Genomic DNA, 24990 nt, shown 5'->3' with positions numbered 1-24990 from the left:
GAAGATTTCTAGAAACCAGGTGATGAACTTTGTTTGAGCACTGCAACCTTTGATTGTGACCATCTTGTTTAAATCCAGAGTTGAAGGAATGAAGGGATTTTTTAAGCAGTTGTTTGAACAAGAAAGCGAAATTTGTTTTGAATCAATGTGCTGCACGTTGACTATTGACATGTTTGTGTTTTCATGAAAGCAGCAAGTACCTAATTATTATGAGGTTTATGTCTGCTCAGATTTTCCTATAAGCTGTTGTTATTTGGAGACATATCAACTACATTTTGACTATCATTAAGTGCTGGTATGTTGAAATATGTCCCATTTCCCCAATCTTGTCTTTCCCAGTTGGATCTACTGATGCCCTTCAATTCAGAAGAAGTTGCACATACATTATTATATTCATTTGCAACTGTGAAGAGCTTGGAATGACACCAGATTCATAGATCCAAAACCAGATGCTTCAATCTTAATTTTCCTCACATCTAACAAGACATGGATTCTAATGGTTCAGATGCATTGCTTGAATAGGAACCCCATAATTTCCTGGAGAGTCTGCCATGCCTTCAGAGAACTAAAGGAAGCTTCATTAAGGCCATCGGAGGGTCCTTGAGCCGTAACCAGTTGTCATTGACATCTTGTATCCTCCAAGAACAAGCCTATATGTTTTCTCAATGGTCTCCAGAACCGGTGGGGAAGCCTTGGTGTGACCCAACATGCATACTGATTTCAGAACAATCGCATAGGTTTTTGTTTAATTTCCTTCCATGTGTTTGGTCTAGGGGGGGCTACTGTTTTAGACCATCAGTAATATATCTTTCTCAAGCCAATCAAATCTTCTGCAGTATTTTTTCTAGATAAATTTTATTGGAACCTGTTCCAAGATAAAATCCTGTTCCATCAGAAACACCTTTATGAATTGTGATGTAGCATACATTTTTAGTGTGATAATTAAACAATTTGAAAACTGTAGGATTTAATCATAGCTGTATTTTTCGATAAGTGTATTATCAAATAGTATATGTCATGATTTTTTTCTAATATGAAGTATGTGACTGGAAATTATTTTTCTTGGCAAAACTAAACCATTTACTAGCAATATATTGGAAAGTATATATTACTTGTATATAGTGAATCTATTTAATTCAACTGATAACTTGTTTTCAATAACTCTCATATGTCTCATTTTAATAAATTGTATAACTTTTGATATAATGAATTAATTAGTTAATTAATTAAACTCCCTAGTAAGTTTTTTAAAAATAGAATTAACTCCCTTGATGTATACTATAGAATTGTTTTGCTTTTTATTAAATATATTATTATAACATTTTCTTCCTATCCTGTACTTTAGTATCTTTTTAATTATTTATAATTACCTGAGAAATTGCTCATTAATTCTAGTACTATTAATAAAATCTCAGAAACAAAAATTGGGGTACAACTTGAAGGTCAGAAAAACGAAACAGTCTGCCACTGGCTCTTACCTCTCTCTCAGCTCAAAATGATGATCCTGCCTCCAGAAATTTCAGAATGAGACTGTATCTGAGAGCTGTCTCCTCCTGTCTTATACTCCTATTTAGTGCTGGGATGAAAGGCGAGCACCACTACTGCCTGATTTCTATGGCAAACTAGTGTGGCTACTGGGATTAAAGGTGTGTGTCACCACTACCTGGTCTGTAAGGCTGACCAGTGTGGTTGTTTTACTCTCTGAACTTCAGGCAAGCATTACTTATTAAAATATAAATGAAATATCACTACAATTAATATGAAAATTTTATTTAAAAGTTGTCCTGATAACATGGAACATAATTAATCTGGGAAAACTACAAAGTCGACCTATGGAATCGAATAGAAGACCCAGATATTAACCCACAAACCTATGAATACAAAATCATTATAAAGAAGAATTGCTTTCTGAACAATGTCACATTTCTTGGGCTTCCATAATTTTCACCAATATTATTTTTCTATCTTTGATAGAGAAGTTAAGAATGAAATAATAGTTGAATAGTATGAATTTCTCTTTGCCTTTAGTTTTTAAAGTGCAACTTTGAAGACTCTACTTTGTTTTCTGTGAATAGAACTTCAAAATTCTACTTTCTTATCTTTAGTTTTTTTTGGTGAGCTACACCACATTCTTGTTATTGATTTTTAAAAATATTCTTATACTTCCCCTTAGTTTTAAAATATGCAATTTTTGTCTCTTTTGTTCATGTTCTCCCTCAAAGATTAAATCAAGTGCCTTTTGTTCCTTTCATGGTTCAGTGATGATGTGGCTATGAAATGCATGCTGCATCATCCCTTATTTCTGTATCTATGAATTCTTATGGACAAAGAATTCGGATGTGAGATAGATGAAGAGGGAGGGGAAGAGTGAAAGAAATGACAGACAGACAGATCTTTGGCACTAAAAGCTGTAGCTTCCTTTAAAAATTATGGCAGAACATCATTTTTCAATTAACAATAATTATGCCCTAGATACTTCTCATGGACAGTGATACTATCACTGCACAAAGCTTAGAACTTCGTTTTTTTATTCTTTCCTCTTTTTTTTCAAGAAAAGAAAATTCACATCCTTCATTGAACAACCAGAATTTTTTATTCTAAAGATTAGAAGCACTGTATTTTGAAAACACTTTTGTGTGTGTGTGTTGTTTTTTTGAAGGCAGTTCTCCAACTTTATTTGAGATTCAGCAGGTTAGTTCTCATCCACATTGACTGTCTGTAGATTTTTTGAATGTGGTAACAGGCACATAAGTTACCAATGTGTAGAGTTTGTTTGGCGAGTCCTCATCCTCATTACGTTTTCTGGACAAACGTACCCGGATACGGTATGGAACATTCCTTATTCCTTTGGCCCAGACGGCTTTATTGAGCCTGGTATCAATCCGCACATCTGGAGTCCCCATCTCCTTCATGGCAAATTTCCGGATTTCTTTGAGTGCCCTAGTAGCACGCTTCTTGAAGCCCACGCCATGGATGCGCTTGTGAATGTTGATGGTGTACTCTCGGGTCACCACCTCACTGATGGCAGAAAGGCCCTTCTTCTCACCACCCTTCTTTGCGGGAGCCATTCTGCCGGGCCCAAACTGAAAAGCTTTTGTGTGTTTTTTTACAGATTATTTTCTACCAAAAAAAAAATGGAAAATTGTGTTACAGTTACTAAACAGAGATGCATTTCACTCATTATCTGATGATAGAACAATGACCTCCCCAAAGGTTAGATAAATATAAAAATATATAAAAAAATATAATATATTTATTGTAAAATAGTAATAAGATTAACAAACTGACATAATTCTGTGTTACTTAGGAATACCAGGGAGGCTAAGAAAGATGCAGTCACGATGACGTGGGGGACATTCAATCTTCTCAGGACCGGTTCACTCTACAGGTAAGACACAGGGATTCAGCGTATGTAATGGCAAGAGCACAGCAACCTTGAAATCGCTGTAGGAATTTTTTTTTTTTCTGTCTGAAGTAATCAGTGAAACTTTGGAATGCTTCTTAATTCTAAACCACTGGCCTGCTCATCCCTGCTTTTACCCTCCTCCCAAAATTGCAACGGATTTTTCATACCTTTCTGTTTCTCTCACGTTATCATAGCCTTTGCCAGTTTCAGGATTCCCCTCTGCCACTACAAGATACAGTTTCCTAAAGTCAGGCCTATGTCTAAGGCAATGGCACTTTTACGAAGTCTCATAAACTTTCTAAATATTCTTCTTGAGTTGGCAGGTCAAAGGAGTGCATGTGTTTGTCAGAATACTGAGATGTGTAAAGTGGTTTACACACCCAGGAACAGTTTTTATTGGAATATGGAGGGGTTGGGGATAGTCTATATACGAACCAAGGTGCTGGCATACAAAAATGCAGAAGAGGCTATGTAACCTAGAAACAAGTAGGAGACCAATGTATTCAGAAATGAAACTGCATTTTCTCAGGTATCCAATAAAGAAGTTGTGGGTCTACGAAAACCAAAGGAGAAATGGATCATCTACCTACAAATTCAAGTAATTGACAGGCTGTTAAACAATTAACACTATATTCATTTTTTTAAAAAAATTAATTGGTAGTTTCCCTATTTTATTTCCCCAATCTTTTTTTCTTTTCTTTTCTTTTTTTCTTTTCCTTTTCTTTTCTTTTCTTTTTTTTTTTTTTTTTTTTTGAGACAGGGTTTCTCTGTATAACAGCCCAGGCTGGCCTTGAACACACAGAGATCCTCCTGCCTGATCCTCCCAAGAGCTGGAATTAAAGACTTACGCCACCGCCATCGCTACCCAGCTTTTCCCCCACTCTTATTCCTGCCTTTATCTTTCTTTGTAAATAGATGTAATTTTCTTAAAAACAGAAAAAAACAGCTAATGCTCACCGTGGAAGAGAAAGGATAAAATATTTTCACTCATATGACTTGAATCATTTAGATCCCAGATACTCGGAAGGAGAATTTATCAAGTAGGTTCTAGTCACTCCCCTGGGGGATTCTTGTCATGCATTTGGTTTGTTCTTGAATACTACCCATTCTCTTATCATATGGCACTGTGACATTCTACTCAGTTTCTAAAGAAAATATTATATGTTATGTGTGTAGGATATGGAACTGAGCCCACATTGTTATTCACCAATAATCAGACACAGCATAGTGGCGTTGTTGTTTATAGAACTTTGTCAAAGCTGCTGTGCAGTTTAGTTAAATTTCATGGGGTAAGACATTCATTTGCACTGTGGTGGACAGAACTAAGCCCTCAATGTCTTAACTTTATTTAGATTAAAAAAGAAATTATACACATCACATTAGTATCCTCAAATTTGTGATGAAAATTACAGAAAGTGCTCATTATAAGTCTCATCCCCGAAATTCATTAAACCTCTTTAATGCATCTGTCCTCTACACCAGACAGAAATTAATATATAGAGTTTTAAATCATGCTCATCCCCTCAAAACACTTTAAAATATCCTTATGTATGCTTACTAAGTACCAGCAAGTATTTTTCTTATAATAAGTAATTTGAGAGATAACCATTAAAAATCACTTGAAGACATTTCTCTAGAAACAACTTGAAATATACATCCTGTTGTTTCTTATGCTTTCAGTCCTCTGTTTTGATTTTGATTATTAACCAGCTCCATTTTCAGAGATCAAACCTAGCCATAACTGTCCAAGGTCATGCAGTTTAACAGAGGACAGTGTCTTGCATCAGATGTTTTTCTAGTGGTTAATAAAAATGTATTTGTGGATTAATGATGAGTTCTGCATATGATTTAAGTTTCAAAAGAAGCATTGCAGCATGAAGCAATGGAAAGAATACTGAAACTGGTGTTAGAACTGACTTTGGGTTCATCTGTGGGCTGAATTTACTTGGGAAGCCCTCTGTTTTCTGCGGATGTTTCTGCCACCCATACAAAGACATGCCAAAATTCATAAAATGAGTCAAAGTTTTATTTAAGAGCAGCGTGGCAAAAGTCCTTGTTCAAGTTCATTTTTTTTTACTAAATAGTGAATACATATATAAGAAACATGAAGAGATTTTGTCTTCTGCTGTATTTCAAATTTCAGTGATCACATAACTAGTATTTCTCTATTTAGATACACTTAAAAATCTATTTTCTCATTAAAGCTTGAGTTTCATCTTGAAAGGGCTGCTGCATTTACTTCACAGAATGATTCTGATTTTATGGTTTTACTTGGTGAGAAAAAAAAAGTGTGCGGCTATTTTATGTATACACAACCAGTTCGAGTACATAAAACAAAGCCTACAGCTTTATAGGAACTCTAAAGTTTTAGAGCCTTTCTGTTTCATCTGAGGGAAAAACAACCTTAACCAGTTTTTTTTTTTTCATCGTCTATATCAAGCAGTTCAGGAACTCCATAACTGTGAGTGTCTACCTTGAAGCCATATGTAAAGATCCAACACGGACATGAGTCTTATTTCCCTAGACCCGAAAAAGAAATGTTCTTGAGGAGCAGGGCATTTTAAGCTCCTGGAGACTGGGGTGAAGGTGTGACCCAAGACATTATTAGTTACTGTTTGTTGAGGTGACTTATTTGTGAATAGGGAGGAAGCTGTGCAGGGATGTCTGCGGTGTGGCCAGAGGCTCCGTGCTATAATGGTAGACACCTAGAAGATTGATGGGAAAGTGGTCTGAGCAGCGTGCTGAAGCGGGAACTTAGAGATCCTGTCCATCTGAGGTGACCTTCAGGTGGACGCTAGGCCAACTGTGTTGCCTGCCTGCTGTCTCCCTACCCTCGAGGAAATACAATGCTTTTTGTTCTTTTTTAAATCAACTTTTCAACTTGAAGTATTAACAGAAGTATCTAGCCTAGGGTTTAAAAATGTATTCAACACAGAAAGTCTTGAAAATATTTAATGCTACAAATAATTTTCCTGAGCCTCTGAGAAATCTTGCACTAAAAATGTCTTTCTGCTGAAGTGGTTTCTAAAATATTAGCTTCCACTTTCCCTTTTTGCTCCCAGGACAACAATTTCCCTGAACCAAAACAGCCCCTTTATTTTCTTACTTTTTTTTCCCCCTTCGTAGTTCTGAAATAACCCATCCTGAAGACATAAACAAGCTGCCTTGATGGCTAGCCAAGGCTGTCCTCCACATATCTCCTCCTTCCCCACACTTCCGACTCTGAGGATCAGTAAACACAAATCTGCACCCACAGAACCGAGAAGAGAGCTCAACACTGAGTAGGAATTAAAAACAATGGCTCAATTCAGCAATATTCAATGAACTCAGAGAACAGTCTCCAAGAGAAGGGATAAATAACCTACATAATGAAAAATTAGTTAACAGTGTTATGTAAATATTGAAGCAGCATCAATGAGGAGGTAAGCAGAAGTATTTTAAGACACTATATTATACAATGCACTGTGCACTGTTTCCTGGAGATAAGGTTTTTAAGGCATCTTTATAAGCACTGCTTCTCTGTTGTGACAGGATTATTTTTACACCTTTGGAAAGCAACTGAAAAAGAAAGCCTGGAGAAAAAAAAAACCCTGCCTAACAAAGCATCCACACTCAAATAGCTTCAACTCACAGGAAGAACTGATTCAAGATACAAGAATAGATTGAATATATAAGATTAAACATGCGTATGAATGATACCCTGGTTTCTGCTGAAGTGCAGCCTATTCCTCTCAGTGTAATGAAATGGAATGCAAAAACGGTTAAGGATGAATTTGGGGGTTTACTGTTCTACTGAATTTTAAATAGTCATCAAAGCAAGTATTTCATATAATAACACCCAGAAACAATAACATGTCCAACGGATGAAATTGAGTGACTGGATAACGTAGTGTGTAAATTATCTAAAGGAAAACATTCTAAGTTCAAGGAAATAGTCTTGCTACTGGCATCAACAAAATGAACTTACCCGTTAAACTTTGGAGAAAATGTCAATATATTTTCTCCTTAACTCTCCTGCACTGAAACTTTAGAGAATTTATCTTTTTTTTGAAACAGGTTGCTCTTTTGAGCTTTGGAGCCTGTTTTGATACTCACTCTATAGACCAGGCCTGGCCTCGAACTCACAGAGATTCTCCTGCCTCTGACTCTTGAGTCTTGGGATCAAAGGCATGTGCCACGCCACCACCACCCAGCAATGACAACATATTTTATTGGATGAAATTATCTATATTTTAAGTACTTTCCTGAGAAGTGGCATTGTTTTTATTGATAAGCAGAAATCACTACAGTCATTCTCAATTCATATTAGGTATCCTTTTTTAGAGAGGTTAATGTCCATCACTGTGAACTCAGCATGTAGTGGAAAAAAAACACATAAATGACAGGAAAAAGAAAATAAAAAAATAGAAACATCTTCATAATCAATAGTTAATAATTAAGAATAATTAATCAAACCATCTGTCTTAGTTGAGGTTTTATTGCTGTGAAGAGCTACCATGACCATGGCAACTCTAATAAACGAAAACATTTAGGGTGGCGCAGACTTACAGTTTCAGAGGTTCAGTCCATTATCATCACGGTGGGGAACATGGTAGCATGCTGAAAGACATGGTGCTGGGGCTAAGAGTATCATATCTTGCAGGCAATAGGAAGTCCACTGACACCTCATCAGTATCTCAAACATAAGAAACCTCACAGTGAAACACTTCCTCCAACAAATCCCAGCTCCCAATAGTGCCACTCTCTATGAGATTATGGAGGCCAATTACATTCAAAATACTGCACCTGCTTGCTATATAACAACATTGTGCATTTCTCTATACCATTTGTAGACTCTTTACAAATAATGCAGATTCCTCATTCCCCATTTTCTTTGTTTTACAGTCAGTTGCTGTATCATAAGAGACGCAAATGGCGTTTAGTATTACTATTCATTGGCTCAGTAAGTCACCAGAACCAATATGTATAAAGGGATAGTAGTTCTTAGAGGCTCAAATGGGATGAATGAAGGCTGATAAACAATAGCTGTAGAAATGAATCTAGGAAGAAATTGCTATAAAAGCCAGAGCAGGTAAAAATGCAAAAAGACAGGCAGAGGCTAGAATCTACAAGCTGCATTTTGTCTGATGGGGACACATGAGTGCAGAATGTATTGAGCAGTAGAAACTGGGCCTTTAGAAATTAACTAAACCTGTAGAGGCCTTGAAGATCAAGGTCAATTTAAAGTTCTTACAAGAAAAGTATCTATCGTATTAGATAATTCCTGTTTCAGATATATTTATGACTTCAGACTCAAGAGTTGTTGAATCTGACTTAAATTATGACTCACCAGATGTGTTAAGACTTTCTGTTTATGTTTCCCATCAGTATTTGTTCTTAACTCAATGGTAGTCAAACCACTTCAGAATCCCGTATACACGAAGGATATTAGTTTTAAAAATCTCTCATCTCCTTTTACTAGGAAGATATTTATTAAAGCAAGTTGCAGTGTAAATTAGTCAATAGGTAGTGCATATGAGAACAATCAAATAAAGATAATAATTATGATGGCTAATTTTAGATGTAAACTTAGGAAGAGAAGATATCAATTGAGGGATTGCCTTTCTTCAGATTGGCCTGTGGTCATGTCTCTTGGCGACATTTTCTTGATTGCTAATTTTTATAGGAAGACCCATCTCACTGTTGGTGATTCCATCCCTCAGCACATGGGCCATGGCTGTATAAGAAGGATCGTCGAATGTGAGCTAGGGAACAAGCTAGTATACAGAACTTCTCTGTGCTCTCTGCTTCCATTTCTGTTTCCATTCCTGCCTCAAGCTCCTGCCCAGGCATCGATCAGTGATGGATTTTATAGTCTTGTAAGCCAAGTACACCCTTTCCTTTTTAAATTGTTTTTGGTTACGCTGTTTATTATGGCAACAGAAAGCAACCAGGAAAAGATTGGTATCTGCATCAGATGGCATACCTAGAGCCTGAGATGCTGTAGAGCAGCCATGTCCTACTGATTCCCATGACAGAAGTAAGGACCGGCAGGCGGCCCCACCAGTCTAATTTCCTGTGTCATCAACCAGGAAGATAATGGATGTGGGAGGTACTCATGAAGAACATTCCCCCTTAGAATCTCTGGGAAATCATGGCATTTGGTGTTAATTATACTTAACAACTACTCTTGCTTTGTCGCTTTTAACAGGGCAGACGCTATCAGGAAAAGGCTGATGCAATCAATATTTCTATGAAAGAGGAGTCTCCAGGGAATACTTGAAAGCAACAATATAAAGACAACAATAGTGTGGTTAAAATCTTAGCATATCCAATAGTGTTGGTTTTTGAATTGTCGATGTGGAACAGAAGAAATTACTAACTTGAAGTTCTCATATATCAGAGGTATATAATTATTGGAAAGATTATTTATAGAATGTGTGCAAATATTTACTATTTTGCTTTAAGCTTCATTTTAGAAGCGGGGAAACATCTTGTTTTTGTTATATCAGAAACATTTTACAGATATAGTTTTATTGTGTGCTTGCATTTGTGCTTGTCTGTGTTCGTGTGTGTGTCTGTGTACATATGTGTGTGTGTCTGTGTGTGTGCATATATATAAATGCAGATGCCCATGGAACCCAAAAGAGCATGTCACATTTCCCAGGAGCGACAATTGGTTACAGGTGATTGTAAGTCAAGTAGGGTGCTTGGAATTGAACTCTGGTCTCATGAAGAAGCAAGTGCTCTTAATTTTTGAACTATCTCTGCATCATTTGTTTTTCTCTGTAAAGTTAATAATCTACAATCCAACCCGTGGTCACTTGCCATAGAAACTAGAAAGTTGCGAGTGCTGGCGCCTGACTCCTGACTCAAGTCTCCTACAGTAGCTGTTTGAGTAAATGAAAGCTCTCTCCTTCCTACGATGAATTTGCAGCCTATGGTCACCTGTGCTCCAGGCATAACTTCCGTTACTTGCAGTAATCAATTTAACAGGAAGAAGAAAGTTCAAAATCCTGTGGAGGAAAAGGAGATAGGGTGTATGGAGAAAGCATCAAGCAATGGTTGCCTGGGAATTACATGTTCTGATTATGACTGTACAATGACCTATAAATGCCTGATGTTCCTAGGTCCATGGATCTTTTGTTAAAAGTCTAGCAATTGAACTAAATTACTCTTCTAAGGTAGAGGAGAAACATTTGCAGAAAGAAGAAAGAATGACCTTTGCCTGGTTTTTAATACTTAGAGCACCTTAATACTTATCCACCATGCCTCACCCCAGCTTTCAGAGAGATCTGGTGTGTCAAACCCTGTACTTGTCTAGGATCACACTATAGGAATCAGCTTGATTCTCATTAACATTCTATAGATACTTTGCGTGTTCATATTCAAATACAAAACTGAATGTGAGTTATAACTTTAGAGTTTTCTTTATCACAGATTTCCCTTCAAAATGAAATTAAAAAAATAGAGTACACTATTTTATTAGCCACCTATGTCATCAAAATTCTCTCAGCTTTATTTTGGTGAATTTTAGGATTTTGTTCAAATTTGATTTATGTTAGTGGAATGAATCTCTCTCTCTCTCTCTCTCTATATATATTCTATTACATAATATATATATATATATTCTAGATACTTTTCTTGAGCATTCTTAAATATACCTAATATAGAAAAATGTTTAGCTGAACAATATTGATAGATGTCATGTTTTGCCATACATGTTCACAATCCTCCTGGTAGGAAGAGAATTGTGAGCTTAAAAACAAATTGGATTACATGGCAAGTTCTAGAACAGCCTCGTCTACAAAGTGAGAAGACATGTAAAAACAAAGTTGATAGGTTTATGGAGCTATATGACAGTCATTGAGTGTGACATTTTTTTTTATCATGTCCTATTATGTCTCAAACTTGGGTTTTTAATTTCAATTTCTTGTTATCAAATGTCTATAGATTTTTTTCCCTGGAAAATGACTGTAGTCAAATGGTCATTTTCCATAAAACAAAACAAAAATCTTTGGTACCCGCAGAATAGGGAGATGTAGTACCTGGAGCTTGTGATTAACTTGCTAGGGCATATCTCTATGGACCCTAGAATTGGTATTTCTCATCTCTTTCACCTACAATAACATTTCCGAAAATGCTTTGCTGAGGTGCACGAAAAGTTTCTCAAAGGACCGAGCCATGGCTGATTGCTCTTATAAAGTCCTAGACAAGAGCTCCTCTTTAGAGCTCTCGTTTCTCTTTTGATCATGGTTATTTTTAATTTCTGCAACAGGAATGCGAAGTTTCTGTGGCCCTGTTATTGCAGCTCACACAGCTACAGTTTTACTAGGTTTAGAACCCAGCATAACCAAGTACTTCGTCTTTCATCTTTTTTCCCTTCAATCAGTTCTGGTAAAGGAGATCGCCTCAGAGGTTTTGTGTTGGGAAAGTGGCTTCTGAAGGGAACAGCCTGGTTTGCTTTTGCATTCCTACTCACAACATGGGTATGGGAGAAACAGGTCATCTGTCTTTTCACATGGCAAAATACACACGGAACCATGAAGCATCCCTTGGCCACTTCAGTCAAGCTTGTTTTTAACTTTCATGCACTGTGAATACATGAGAAAAACAACTCCCTGTTCACTAAGCTGTCCTAGTCAAGAGTTTCCACTTTTTAATGTCACTGCTGAATCAGCTTCCCTGGTCTTCAGAAGCCTTTGCCTGTTTCCTGGCAGATGTTACGAAGGTTTCTTTTTGTTTGTTTGGTTTTTTTTTATTTATTCGTTTATAAAAATTTACACTTCCTCCCCTCCTCCCCATACCTTCCCATTCCCCCCACTCCCTCTCCTCCCCCCCCACTCCCTCTCCTCCTCCCTCTCCAGTCCTAAGAGCAGTCAGGGTTTCATGCCCTGTGGGAAGTTCAAGTTCCTCCCCTCTCCCTCCAGGTCTAGGAAAGTGAGCATCCAAACAGACTAGGATCCCAAAAAGCCAGTACATGCAGACGAAACAAGACCCAGTGCCATTGTAAATGGCATCTCAGTCAGCCCCCATGTCAGCCACATTCAGAGAATCCAGTTTGATCACATGCTCGTTCAGTCCCAGTCCAGCTGGCCTTGGTGAGCTCTCATTCGATCAGTCCCCTTGTATCAGTGAGTGAACGCACCCCTCGCGGTCCTGATTTCCTTTTTCATGTTCTCCCTCTTTCAGCTCCTCATTTGGACCTTGGAGGCTCAGTCCAGTGCTCCAATGTGGGTCTCTGTCTCTATCGCCATGCATCATCGGATGAAGGTTCCCTCTGGTCCTGCCTATCTTGCTCACGTTTTCCCTCCTTCTGCTTCTCATTTGGACCTAGGGAGTTAAATCCAGTGTTCCAATATGTGTCTCTGTCTCTATCTCCATCCATCGCCAGATGAAGGTTCTATGGTGATATGCAAAATATTCATCAGTATGGTTATGGGCCAAGGCCAGTTCGGGCACCCTCTCCTCTGCTGCCCAGGGAACAATCTAGGGACCTCTCCTTGGGCCTGAGAGAATCAAGTCTCTTGCAAACTCTAAAATGGCTCCCTTAGTTGAGATATATACTTCCCTGCTCCCATATCCATCCTTCCTCCCCTCCATCTCATTCCCCCAAGCCATCCCCAATCCTCCCCCTCTCCCTTGTCCCTAACCATCTCCCCTTACTTCCACCCCCCACCCCTGTGCACCCAAGTTTGCCTGGCAATCTTGTCTACTTCCAATATTCAGGAGGATAACTATATGATTTTCTTCAGGTTCACCTTCTTATTTAGCTTCTCTAAGATCACAAATTATAGGCTCAAAGACCTTTAACTATGGCTAGAATCCACTTATGAGTGAGTACATACAATATTCCGCGTTTTGGGTCTGGGTTACCTCACTCAGTAAAGCGTTTTCAATTTCCATCCATTTGCATGCAAAATTCAAGGTGTCATTGGTTTTGTTTTTAAGAGTAAGATGCATGTCTGCTGAGCATAGCATTGTGGAGGTATGGCTGCGGGTCCAGTGTAGGTGTGGAATGAATCAGTGCTCCCGCAGTTAACATACACCACCTCTGGATTTACAACAGCAGCAGGATTCATTCATCAAAAGCAAACAATTAGTGCTTACTGGTTAATGACGTTTTGTTTCTATATATCTAGACATGTGTTAATGGAGGAGATTGGCTGGGAATGGTATGTGATTTACCGCAACTGGAGAACGCTTTGCTAGCCTATAAGAAAGCTAGCATTTTAATGCAACCCATGATTGCTTATTCTTTGCAAAAGAATCAAAGTGTCTGAGGATAATAGGATATAATAGCACTAAAATGGACTTTTGTGCAGTAAACAAAATAAAGGGATTAGCAAGTGCGGTGGAAATGGAGGAAAGTGCAGTAAAAAGGCTAAGCATTTATTAGCATGACTGCTACTTCTGCTGTACTGGCTGATCAGGGCTCAGAAGAGTCCTAGTTGTGTAACTCTGATAAGTAAAATATTACTGTCATAGCTCAAATTCACTTAGTGTTTTAAAAAATATTTTCCCATCCATTTGCTTTTAAAAAAACTTGAAACATACAATTGAATTTATGTTCAGCATATTTGACTGCTTTTCACATGTTAATTTTATATTTAAATATGAACTTAATTTCATTTCTAGACTATTTTCCACTGAAAGCAACTATAAAACTGTAATGCCTGTGATGCATATTTTGTAGAACTGAACTGTACGCTGTGCAGGTCTTTGGAAGTAAAATATGTCCCAAGTTAGCTGTGACTGCCTTCCCGAGGAAAATTCACTCTCTCAGAATAAGAGGAGGAAGCTCAAGCATGCCTTAAGTCTCACTGACCTCAGCAGATGAACATCAGAGTTCAAACTGCTCAAATAGCTGGACTACATTAAGAGACAAAGAACTGTAGAGAGCGCTGGCGGGGGGGGGGGGGTGTGTGTGGGTGGCTAGAACTCTGCATGAAGTTCAGTTTGGTTCTCAGAAGAAGCTCTGTTGCATTGGTAAGGGTTCAGTTCTCAGGGCTTGAAGAGAACACTTCAGTCAGCAATGAGAACTAAAGGAAGGCCGCAGAGGTCATGCAGGTAGGGTGTGCTCATGCTTAGGACAAGAACGCTTGATGAAGCCTTGATAAACACTTCAGGAATTTCCTGCATACCCTAGAAAAGCCCTGACTAGTAATAACAGATAGAAAATTATGGCCATATTCCAGAATCAAATTCAAAACCAAATAGATCCTCTTTCATACAGAATAAAACAAACAAATGTTGTAATGTAAATGAAGACCCTTCTCTGCAGTCTATTATCCAAGTTCAGAACTCAACGTAATTTATAAGAGATAATATGAGTGAGGGAGATAACTAGGGGTAAGGTCAGGACTAATTGGAGAAAATGATGATGTACGAAACTCTAACCTGAAGGGATGCAAGTAGTAGTAGCATACATAGTAAGGGGTAGAGTCCTAGGGACTAAGCTTTAGTGAGAAGTGAGATCCACTCCAACATTCATAGAGTGAAGAAGTCTAAAGATACAGAGCAATACCACAAACACAAGTGTTTTCTTGGGCCTGTTTTCTAGAAGACAATACTTGGATGACCAATATAACCAAAACAGGGCTTTATGGTAGAATGTACATGACAATTCTTTAAAATCTTCTGCAAACATATTTGCTTTGAGTTTAAAAACACTAAAAGCTAAAGACATAGAAATTAAAAATATTGAGAAAAATGTAACTATTTGCCCCAATTTTGGCATATTATTAGATCTGATAAACATCCTGAGCTAAATGATGCCTATTCTTGTGATTTCTTCTTGTAATATGTCATCATGTCATAAGTAACAATGTACTTTCAGTGAACATGGTTTTTAATCCCAGCTCTTAAAAAACATACTAACATTGTAGCAATAAAGTATGTATTTACATAATAGTCTAATGAGGCCAATAATTTATTCACATCAGAATGTGTAAGTCAATAAATTTTTTGAGCAAAATGAAGGCACAAACAATAACCACCTAAATAGAAATATACACATCCCCCTCACAACAAAGTGAGTTGACATCCAGGAGCTTGCTGATATGTGGTGAGAAATATGGCAAATGCCAGGGAAGCTTTTCTTAGAGGTCTCTAAGCCTTCAGGGGACGCTGCCAAAGCTTGACTCAAGTAACTGGCAGGAGTCAGAAGCTCTTGAACACTTCTTGTTCCTACTCCGAGAGTCATTTTAGGTTATTGGCACAGATCTTGTAGTTTCTCCTGAAGTGACCTCTGAAATCCATGGAGCCACATGATGACCTTTCTGGATGCTTAAGCCGATACTCTGCAGAGAAGATCTCCATGAGATATGTTTTAATGTAGAGACAATGGTGCTGAGTGTGGAGATGTGTGTGTGTGTGTGTGTGTGTGTGTGTGTGTGTGTGTGTGTGTGAGAGAGAGAGAGAGAGAGAGAGAGAGAGAGACAGAGACAGAGACAGAGAAGAAAGAGAGATAGGCATTGTAGGTTTGTGAGAACAGATTTTGACTACAGTCATTGAGATTCATCTTGACTCATGTCTTTGCCTGTTGACTTCTTTACCTCTTTGTGTGCTGAAGTCTACTACACTGTTGAAAAATGATATGTAACCTGAAAGAGTTACTGTTAATAAGAAACAAAACTGGAAACATTTGGAGGGAAAAAAGATATTTTGATTATATAATGAATCATCCAGTTTTAATCATTTTGGTTGTTGTATTTCCTTTATCTTCAGTTCCAACATTTACAACATGACTTCATTAAAGAATTACAAATTTTGTTTGGCATTATCTGTATATAACTTGTGTCTATCATGAAAGCAATATACATGCTTATAAAGAATAACAGTATAGCAATACAGTATGAGATGAAACTACAATTTTCTTAACAGACTTCAAGTCATTTTTTGTTATTTTTCACTATTTTAGCTTCAGGAACTCATTGGTATGAGTTTATTACACATTTATATTATCATCCCTTATATAAGAACAATCCAAGTTAAATTTATTTTTGCATTGAGAATAGAGTTTGTATACCAGATCCTTTCTGTCTTCTGAATCAATTCAGTTACATGCTTAAGATTCTATGGGTTCCTCTCGGAAGAGCATTTATTGTTTCTTATCATTATCCAAACATTCCAGACATTATTGCTTATGATGTATGCAAGACAGCACTTCCTTTTTATACCCAAAGAATAATGGGATGTCTTTCCATTACACTACTGTCAACTAATAGCATCTTAATAGCATCCTGGTTATTTCTGAAATTGTCTTAGAAGTCCCTCATGGGCACCAAATCATTATCAAAATAATTCATTGTCTATTATCCTTCTTGTTTGAATCCTCTCCTATTCTGAATTTCATGTATAAATATCTGCTTCCAATAGATGTTCTCAGAGTCCCTTCACTGATAGTCACAACCATCATGAATGTATTAATGCATGTCCAGTGTTGTTTTACCTGCTTCCCAACCTCCAAACTGGATTATAGCAGAGTAACTCATTCTTCTGGTGAAGAGTAGGTAATGGTTTCTCATTCTACTTGTATCCCTCTTCATCACATGTGTCCTAAGAAACCTAAAATTTGAAGCTCTTTCCAGAGTCTGCCTCAGTCTATTTTTCTATAGAAATTGTGTGTTTGTGTGTGTGTTTCTATAGGGACATATAAATAGGTATGTATGTGAGGGCCAAAAGTCAATATTGGGTGTTGTCCTTGTTTGATCTTCATCTTACTTTTTGAGACAGAGACTCTTATTGAATTTGGATATCACTAGAGTCTCTTTTTTTGAGTTTACTAATTTATTCTTTTTTATTTTAAATTTTTTATTTATTTTACATGCCAACCACAGTTCTCTGTAGGAGGAGGCTACTTGTTTGTTTCCTAATTTCCCAGACTCAAAATAATCACACATAAACTGTATTAATTAAAACACTGCTTGGCCTATTAACTTATGCATATTTCTAGCTAGCTCTTACATCTTAAATTAGTAATTTTTCTGTTACATCCAAATGTCTGATGCCAGAAACTATATTAAGAAAAAAAGTTTATTTATCTCACAGGTATAGAGATTCGGTCTTCCAGTGCCAGTGTCTATTTAATTCTGATGTGGGTCTTCTGGCTATACCATATTATGGTGAGAGTACATGAAAACTACCATCCCTCAGGAAAATAAGCAAACAGGATGTCACACAAATAGAAACTAGATTTCATTTATTACAGATTGTTTCTTCAGTAAGTATGAAGCCATGATAATATATAATTTTATTTTGAATCTTCAAAAGGTATGTCAAGGACCTAACCACATCTCTCTAGATACCGTCACTTAAAGGTCTTGCTACTTCACTTTCTACATACAGTAAATGAAGTTCCGTATACAAGAATGTCTTGTGGATGTACTCGAACAATACATGAAGAAAACATGTGGTATTTAACTTTTAACTTCTCGATTTCAGCTCATCTAGGTTATCAATATACCATAAAAATATTTTCAAAGTCCTGCTTCATAGTACTCAAGTTGAAAAAGGTCTCTAACTTCCCTCGAGAGACTAGAATGGCTTAAAAAATAGATACAGAAGGCACAGGTTTCTCTATTGCCATTCAGGGTCGTGTTTCAGCGGGTGTCATGAGAGAAAACTAGTGAGTACATAAAGTTCCTCTCTTATCTCTACAAGCCCCGTGGTATAGCCATCATCATCTAGTGAAGAAAAGATGTTCTCCATTCCTAATGCTAGCTGGATCATGGCACTATGCTTGTCAATTTTTGTGTGATTTATGACGCCTATTCTGGGGTTGACTTTGTAGTCTCAGAGCAGATCAGACTTCCTAGTTTTCTCTCTACATGCTAGTTTGCACTTAGGTATCAGCTTTACAAACCAAAAATCTCGATTTACATTTGAAATATTTTCACTTAACAGAGAAATGAGATGCAATTGCTGACTCTTGCAACTCGGTATCCCAAGGTTGTTGTTGGGTAGGGATTGAGATGTCTCCTAAAGGCTCATGAATTCAAAATTTATTCATGAAAGTATGGGCATTGACTGAGAACTCATTTTTGAATAATTTAGTTACTTGTTGGATAACAGTTTTTGTGTTGTTGCATATCAGGTGTTATCCGAGATAGAAGCAACGAGTCGACTAAGGTTAAAATAAAAATAAAAGAAAATCTGAAGTCTTGTTTTTCGAAATCTTATGGGAACAAAGTAGAAAGTGTCTGATGAAAGAGAAATACGTATCTCACTGGATTTTGAAAAGTTCAAACAGGTACTGATAAAAGCAAGGATTAATGAAAAAAATGGATAAGAGATTTGAGGGAACACTCAAGAAACAAGCTGATCTACTTTCATGGAAACAATGGAGAAAGAGACTGGAGAACTAAATATGGCTCCTAGAGTTGACCTAGTCGTAAATGGGGAGGGGCACCGAAGAACTGAAGGTGACTCTAGAGGTTATCTAATGACAAAGGAAAAGGGGAGCTGAAGAACTAGCAGGTACTCTTAGATTTCTATGCTATCAGTCCCTGGTTGTCTTGATTCATGTGCACACTCAAACTGTAAAAAGACTTTTCTAATTTGTGAATCACTTAGAAATGTCACTGATCACAGATAATTTCCAACTCTCAGAATTTTGTTCATTGAACAAATTTTTGGCTAGGGAATGACTAAATCGTCCATACCCAATGATCAAGCAACAGAACAAATAAAAACAAAAAACAAACAAACCACAAATAAATAAACAAACAACAAAATCTAGGCACTCTAGACAAGCAGGTTTTATTAGCCCCCAGTGTCTGACCTTGGAAAAGTTAATTATTACACCTTTGCCTTGCTTTAGGTGGCAGGAAGAGTTGGGAATAAAAACCTAGCTAGCATTATTGAAACAAAACTTGCTTATTGTCAGGAGAGATATGCATTTCGTCAGATTAATTTTTTTAAAAAAATTAGTTGAATTATTTATTTGCTTTGCTTTTTTGAGATAGGGTTTCATGTAGTATGAGTTAACATTGAACTTTCTCTGTAGTTAAAGGCTGACCTTCAACTCCTCATTCTCATAACAACTACTCAGGCGCTGGGTTGGGAGAGATATGCTACCATACCTTGTCTGAGAAAGTTTTCCAAATCATAATTTTTTTCTGAGGAAGTCATCATAAATTTAATCACCAACACCAAGGGTTTTGTTGTTGTTTGTTGTTTGCACGAATCTAATGATACTGAAGTGTTTCTTTCACTTTCTTTTCCTTTTTTAAATTTCATTTTCCATTCCAACCACAGTCCTCTCTCCCACCCCTCCTCCCACCCTCCTCACCTGCCCCTCAGCCCACCCCCCATCCACTGCTCCCAAAGGGTAAGACCTCCCATGGGGAGTCAACAAACCTGGCACATTAAGTTGAGGAAACTGCACTAAAGCTGAGCATGATATCCCACCATAGGGAAGGGACTCGAACAAGCTAATTCATACATAAGGGATAGATCCTGGTCCCACTGCCAGGGACCACTCAAATAGACCAAACTACACAACTGTCTCCCATATGCAGAGGGCCTAGTTTGTTTCCATGGAGTCTCCATACCTGTTGGTCTAGAGTTCATGAGTTCCCACTAACTTGGTTTAGCTGTCTCTGTAGATTTTTCTCTCATGTTCTTGACCTCCCTTGCTCATATATTTCCTCCTCCCTCTCTTTGACTGCATTTCCAGAGCTTGGCCTGGAGTTTGGTTGTGCATCTCTGCATTTGGTTCCATTAATTACTGGATAAATGCTCTCTCATAACTGTTAGGGTATTCACCAATAAGATTACTGGACAGGCCAGTTCAGGCACCCTCTCCACTATTGCGAGGAGTCCCAGCTGGGGTCCTCTTCGTAGATTCCTGGGAATTTCCCTAGCACCAGTTTTCTCTCTCACCCCATAATGGCTCCCTCTATCAAGATAGCTCTTTCATTTCTCTGCCACTCCATCCCTCCCCAACTACACCATCCTGTTCCCCCATGTTCTTATCCCCCATCCCCTCCACTTTACTGCCTCCCTTGCTGACAATTTACCCAGAAGATCTCATCTAATTCACCTTTCCAAGGAGATCCAAGTGTCCTTCTTAGGGTCCTCCTTGTTACCTAGCCTCTCTGGAGCTCTGAATTGCAGACTGCTTACTCCTTGCTTTACATCTAGTATCCACTTATGAGTATGTACATAATGTGTTTGTCTTTCTAAATCTGGGTTACCTCACTCAAGATGATTTTTTTTCTCATCCCATTTAATTTTTAAGAGGTAGCTTCCCTTCTTTGGAGAGATTAGAAAAGCCCGTGCATGACACAGATAGCTTGACACTGGGAAGTGGATTATGGGTTGTCTTATGCAGTGGTTTGAAAGTGATAGGCTCGTGTGTGTGAACAATTGGTGGCACTTTCTGGAGGAGGATTCTCATTGGAGGAGGTTGGCCATTGGGAATGGGCCTTGAGGTTTTAGCCCTACTTCCTGTTCACTCTCTTTTCCAAGATGCAGATGCTTTCCCATGGGCCAGCCTCATGTTCTTGCTCCCATGTTTTCCCTGACAAAATGCACTGTCTCCCTTCTGGAATCTAAAGATAAAATAAGCCTGTTCTCTATTAAAGTTGCTTTTGCCTGGATATTATCACAGCAACGCGAATGACAGCAGAATGGCTAACCTGGTAGGTCTTTTGGTTCAGTGAAGAAGGAAAATATGATGCAAGGCACTATCATCACCTCTAAACACATTAAAATCTGACCTGCTTTCATTCTGTAAGAAATAGACATGAGCTGAGCTGAGACACTCAAAGATTTTGATGAGAACCTTCAGAAGAGAGCAGCATGCTTTCATGTTTGTTTGCAGAAGTTCTTTGTATATACCAGGATACTTGCAATTCCTTGTGAATATCTCTACCATGCTGATGAACCTATAGGGAAATATGGATTTAGTTTATTAATGTTGAAATAGAAAAGGGTCGTCTACTGCCTGATTTTATGTGCTAACTTGACACAAGCTAGAGTCATCAGAGAAGGAGTCTAAGTTGAAGAAATGACTCAATGAGACCCAGCTGAAAGACATTTCTTTAATTAGTGATCAATGGGGCTGACCCTGTCCATGGTGGGTTGTGTCATTCCTGGGCTGCTGGACCTGGGTTCTATACGAAAGCAGGTTGAGCATGCCAGGGGAAGCAAGCCAGTAAGCAGCACTCCTTCATGGCCTCTGTGTTGTGGAATAATCCTGTACACTGTGAAGATTTAACACTCAAACTGAGTTAATAAAATGCTCATTGGCCATTGGCCATGCAGAAAGTATAGACTAGACAGGGCAAACAAACCAAACAAAACCAAAACAAAATATAGGAAAGAGTCGGTGGAATCAGGAGATGCTGGCCAGACATGGAGTGTGCAGGATGGGTATGCCATACTGAGAAAAGGTACCATCACCAGACAGAGCATAAATAAGAAATATGGGTTAATTTAAAATGTAAGGGCTAGTTAGTAATAATTCTGAGCTATTGGTCAAACATTTATATGTAATATTAAGCATTAGTTTGGTTATTTGGGAAGTGGTTGCCAGGTATTTGAGACTGAGTGACTCTGAGACAGGAAAATTCTGCCAACACCTTTATATCAGTTCCTGCCTCCAGGTTCCTGCCCTGTTTGAACTCCTGTCCTTATATCCTTCAGTAATTAACAGCAATATGAAAATGGAAGTCAAATAAACCTTTTCCTCCCTAACTTGCTTTTTGGTTATTGTGTTCCATCACAGCCATAGAAACCCTAAGGCACACTGATACAGGTATGGCCAAAGATAATTTTATTTACTGAAGGAAATGATGTGATTAGAATTTATCCAAAAGGCCCTGGAAAATATCTCCGTCACACATAATTTTCCCCTTTACTGGCAAAAAGGAGTTGATTGTTCTAATTTTGCATAACATGGAAATGTCCTTCACATAGTGAGTTAGCGTGTTCACCATAAAGAATGGCAGGTGCAACTCAAAGGAGCAAAATGTATTTTTAAAAACTACACCAAAGAAAATGATAGCCTTTAAATAAATTTCCTTGATATTTACTACTGTGAATATTTTATTATGTAATTTATTTCTATTTTATTACAAAATGTTTTGAGATTTTTGCCTGAAAATTGAGATGCACTCACAAATAATTTTTAAAATCATCTTTCTTTATAAGAAACCAGTTTAGCATGTAGAAATGTTGAATGCCTGTGAGAGTATTTATATATGTGTCTAATTCAAAATGTTAGAAAAAAGACTGAGAAGGTAACGAAGGGTTTGGTTTTCTGTAGTTTTGGAAGAAATCTAGTGAACCTTACAGAACACTTCAGACTTCATTATTGAATGATCATGCTAGCCTACCATTCTGCTCCAGAATGTAGAAAGAGAACCATACTTCAGTAGAAGCATGGTGTTTGTTTACCATTGAAACAAATATTTAAGGATGGCATTAGCATCCTAGGAATGACAGTGTCCCAGATCAAGGCCTTTCAGGCTGTGGGTTCTGAAGTCTTCCAGCCTGAACTCAGGTGGCTTCCTTCCAGATGGACCTTCACACTGTCTTTTGCCTGTGACCACATGTCTGGTGCATTGTGTGTCACATTGTCTCTTCTGATAAAGATTCCAGACTGACAATATTAACATTCACCCAGAAGAACGGACTGTAGTTTAATCATCACTTCAAAGGAATTGTGTCCAAACAGAGCCATGAGTTGAGATACTGGGGCTTAAGATGTTCTCATTAGGTTTCTATTCCTGGGTTAAAACACCATCACCAAAAGCAACTTGGAGAGGGAAAGGGTTCTTTCATTTCAGGTTATAGTTCCATATCACAGTCCTTCATCCAAGGAAGTTAGGGCAGAAATTCAAGGTAAGAGCCTGGGGTCACAGGAACCAACGCAGAGGCCACAGAGAGTAGCTCGCTGGTTTGCTCTGTATGGCTTGCTCAGCCTGCTTTCCTATAGACCCCAGGACTACCTGCCCTGGGGTGACACTACTCACAATGAAATGGTCCCTTCCACCTTAATCACTAACTAATACATTATTCCACAGCTTTGCCTAACAGACGATGTTATGGAGAAATTTTTGTAATTGAGATTGCCTATTCTCCCCTCCCCCATATTTAGCTCCTTGCCTCTCCCTAAATGGCCACCTCTTTCTTCCCGACTCAACTCATAACATCTAAGGAGACAATCTGGAGTTGAACTGTAAATGCTGACTGCTCTGGGGACAGACCTCATACATTTGTTATGTAGGGACATGGAATTTTGGACAATGTGTTTGTTATTGACATTTCAAAGAATGTCTGCAGTGCGTGGGGTTAGGGGACACCTGGGTGCAGGAGAGCCATATTAGAAGTGAGGTCATGAAAAGTAGAAGCCAAAGTTATTCTTTCTGTGGAGTATGGTAGTCTCAGCACTTGGAGGCTGAGGGAGAAGGCTGAGGGCAGATTCGAATCTATATGGAGCTTGACATTAAATAGCTAAGGCTATTTAATACTCTATCTTAAAACTTAAAAGACAAAACCAAAACAACCCCAATTCTCCCAGCCAAAAACATATTTACTCTCTCAAAATAAGAATGTCTGGTAAAAATGAGAATAGAAAACTGCCAGAAGAAAACTGAAGAGAAGCAGAGGAAAAAGAACATTCTATATTTAAAGCAGTTTGAGGAAGCGGGTGTTCTGAGGAAGAGCCTTCAGTACTCAAGGAGACAGACTAGATAAAATAAAGAAGGTGGCTGGGTCACTACCCTGAAGGAGAAGATGCACGACACAGAAGCCTGGAGGCCTGAAATACAGGCCCAGTTGTTGTCAGAGCACCAAGGCGATTCATTCCATACAATCTGGATTTGTCAAGAAAGCACAAGCAGGCGTAGGGAATGGGAGGGTTTCTCCTGAGAGACAGCAGTCTAGGAATTGATGGTGAATGTTGGGAATGTCTGAGAAGACTAGCAAAAGAGGAGAGCAACATTTTGATTCAGAGAAATCTTGGTTTTGAAAGCAGAGGATGAATCAACCCCGCCAATCTTAAGGCAGGGCTTGGTTTTATGGCTTTGCCATTATCAGAGAAAGACAGTCGAATAAATAATAATAAAAAAAACAGTAGGATGACTTTCACCATGAAGATCTGATGCTGATATAAAGCCTTCAATCGAACCACTTCAGTTTGAAAAGTGAGGGGATGCTGGGAGGCTCCAGAGATGTGTTTTCCTCTCTCGGCATTGTTGCAAACTCCCGAATGCAGTTCTGTCAGCTGCCATAGCAATCGGGAGAAGAGCTCATTTCTTTCAAGTGTGGCAAGTGGAAGATGCAAGCCGTATTTTATTTTTATGGTTCTACTTTTAGGCTATGTCAGCTGCTTTTAGATTGACAATAAAATCGTTATTGCTGGGAGAATTATAATACATAGATTTCTCCCCCCTTAATTTTCGTGTTTTCCTTTATAGAACTATTTAGAGATGGTAGGAGAGAGCAGGGGGAGGAGGAGAGGGAGATACAAGAGAGCAAGGAGAGGGAAATTAAGTAATTCTGTAAAGGCTTAAGCATCCAGTATTACTGGGAGAGAGTGGGGCAAACTACAAATATAGGCACATATTAATTCTTTGTATTGATTCCTTACT

The 24990-nt window shown here is 38.2% G+C and overlaps 1 pseudogene; it reads right to left on the bottom strand.

The window, feature by feature from the left end:
- Window positions 1–2666: 2666 nt before the first annotated feature.
- Window positions 2667–3073, bottom strand: LOC125387832 (large ribosomal subunit protein eL31 pseudogene; annotated as a pseudogene).
- Between the last annotated feature and the right edge of the window lie 21917 nt (window positions 3074–24990).

Source organism: Myodes glareolus, chromosome 11 (genome assembly GCF_982192425.1).
Source record: "Myodes glareolus chromosome 11, mMyoGla1.1, whole genome shotgun sequence".
NCBI lineage: Eukaryota > Metazoa > Chordata > Mammalia > Rodentia > Cricetidae > Myodes > Myodes glareolus.
This window is presented reverse-complemented; position numbering and strand designations above follow the sequence as displayed.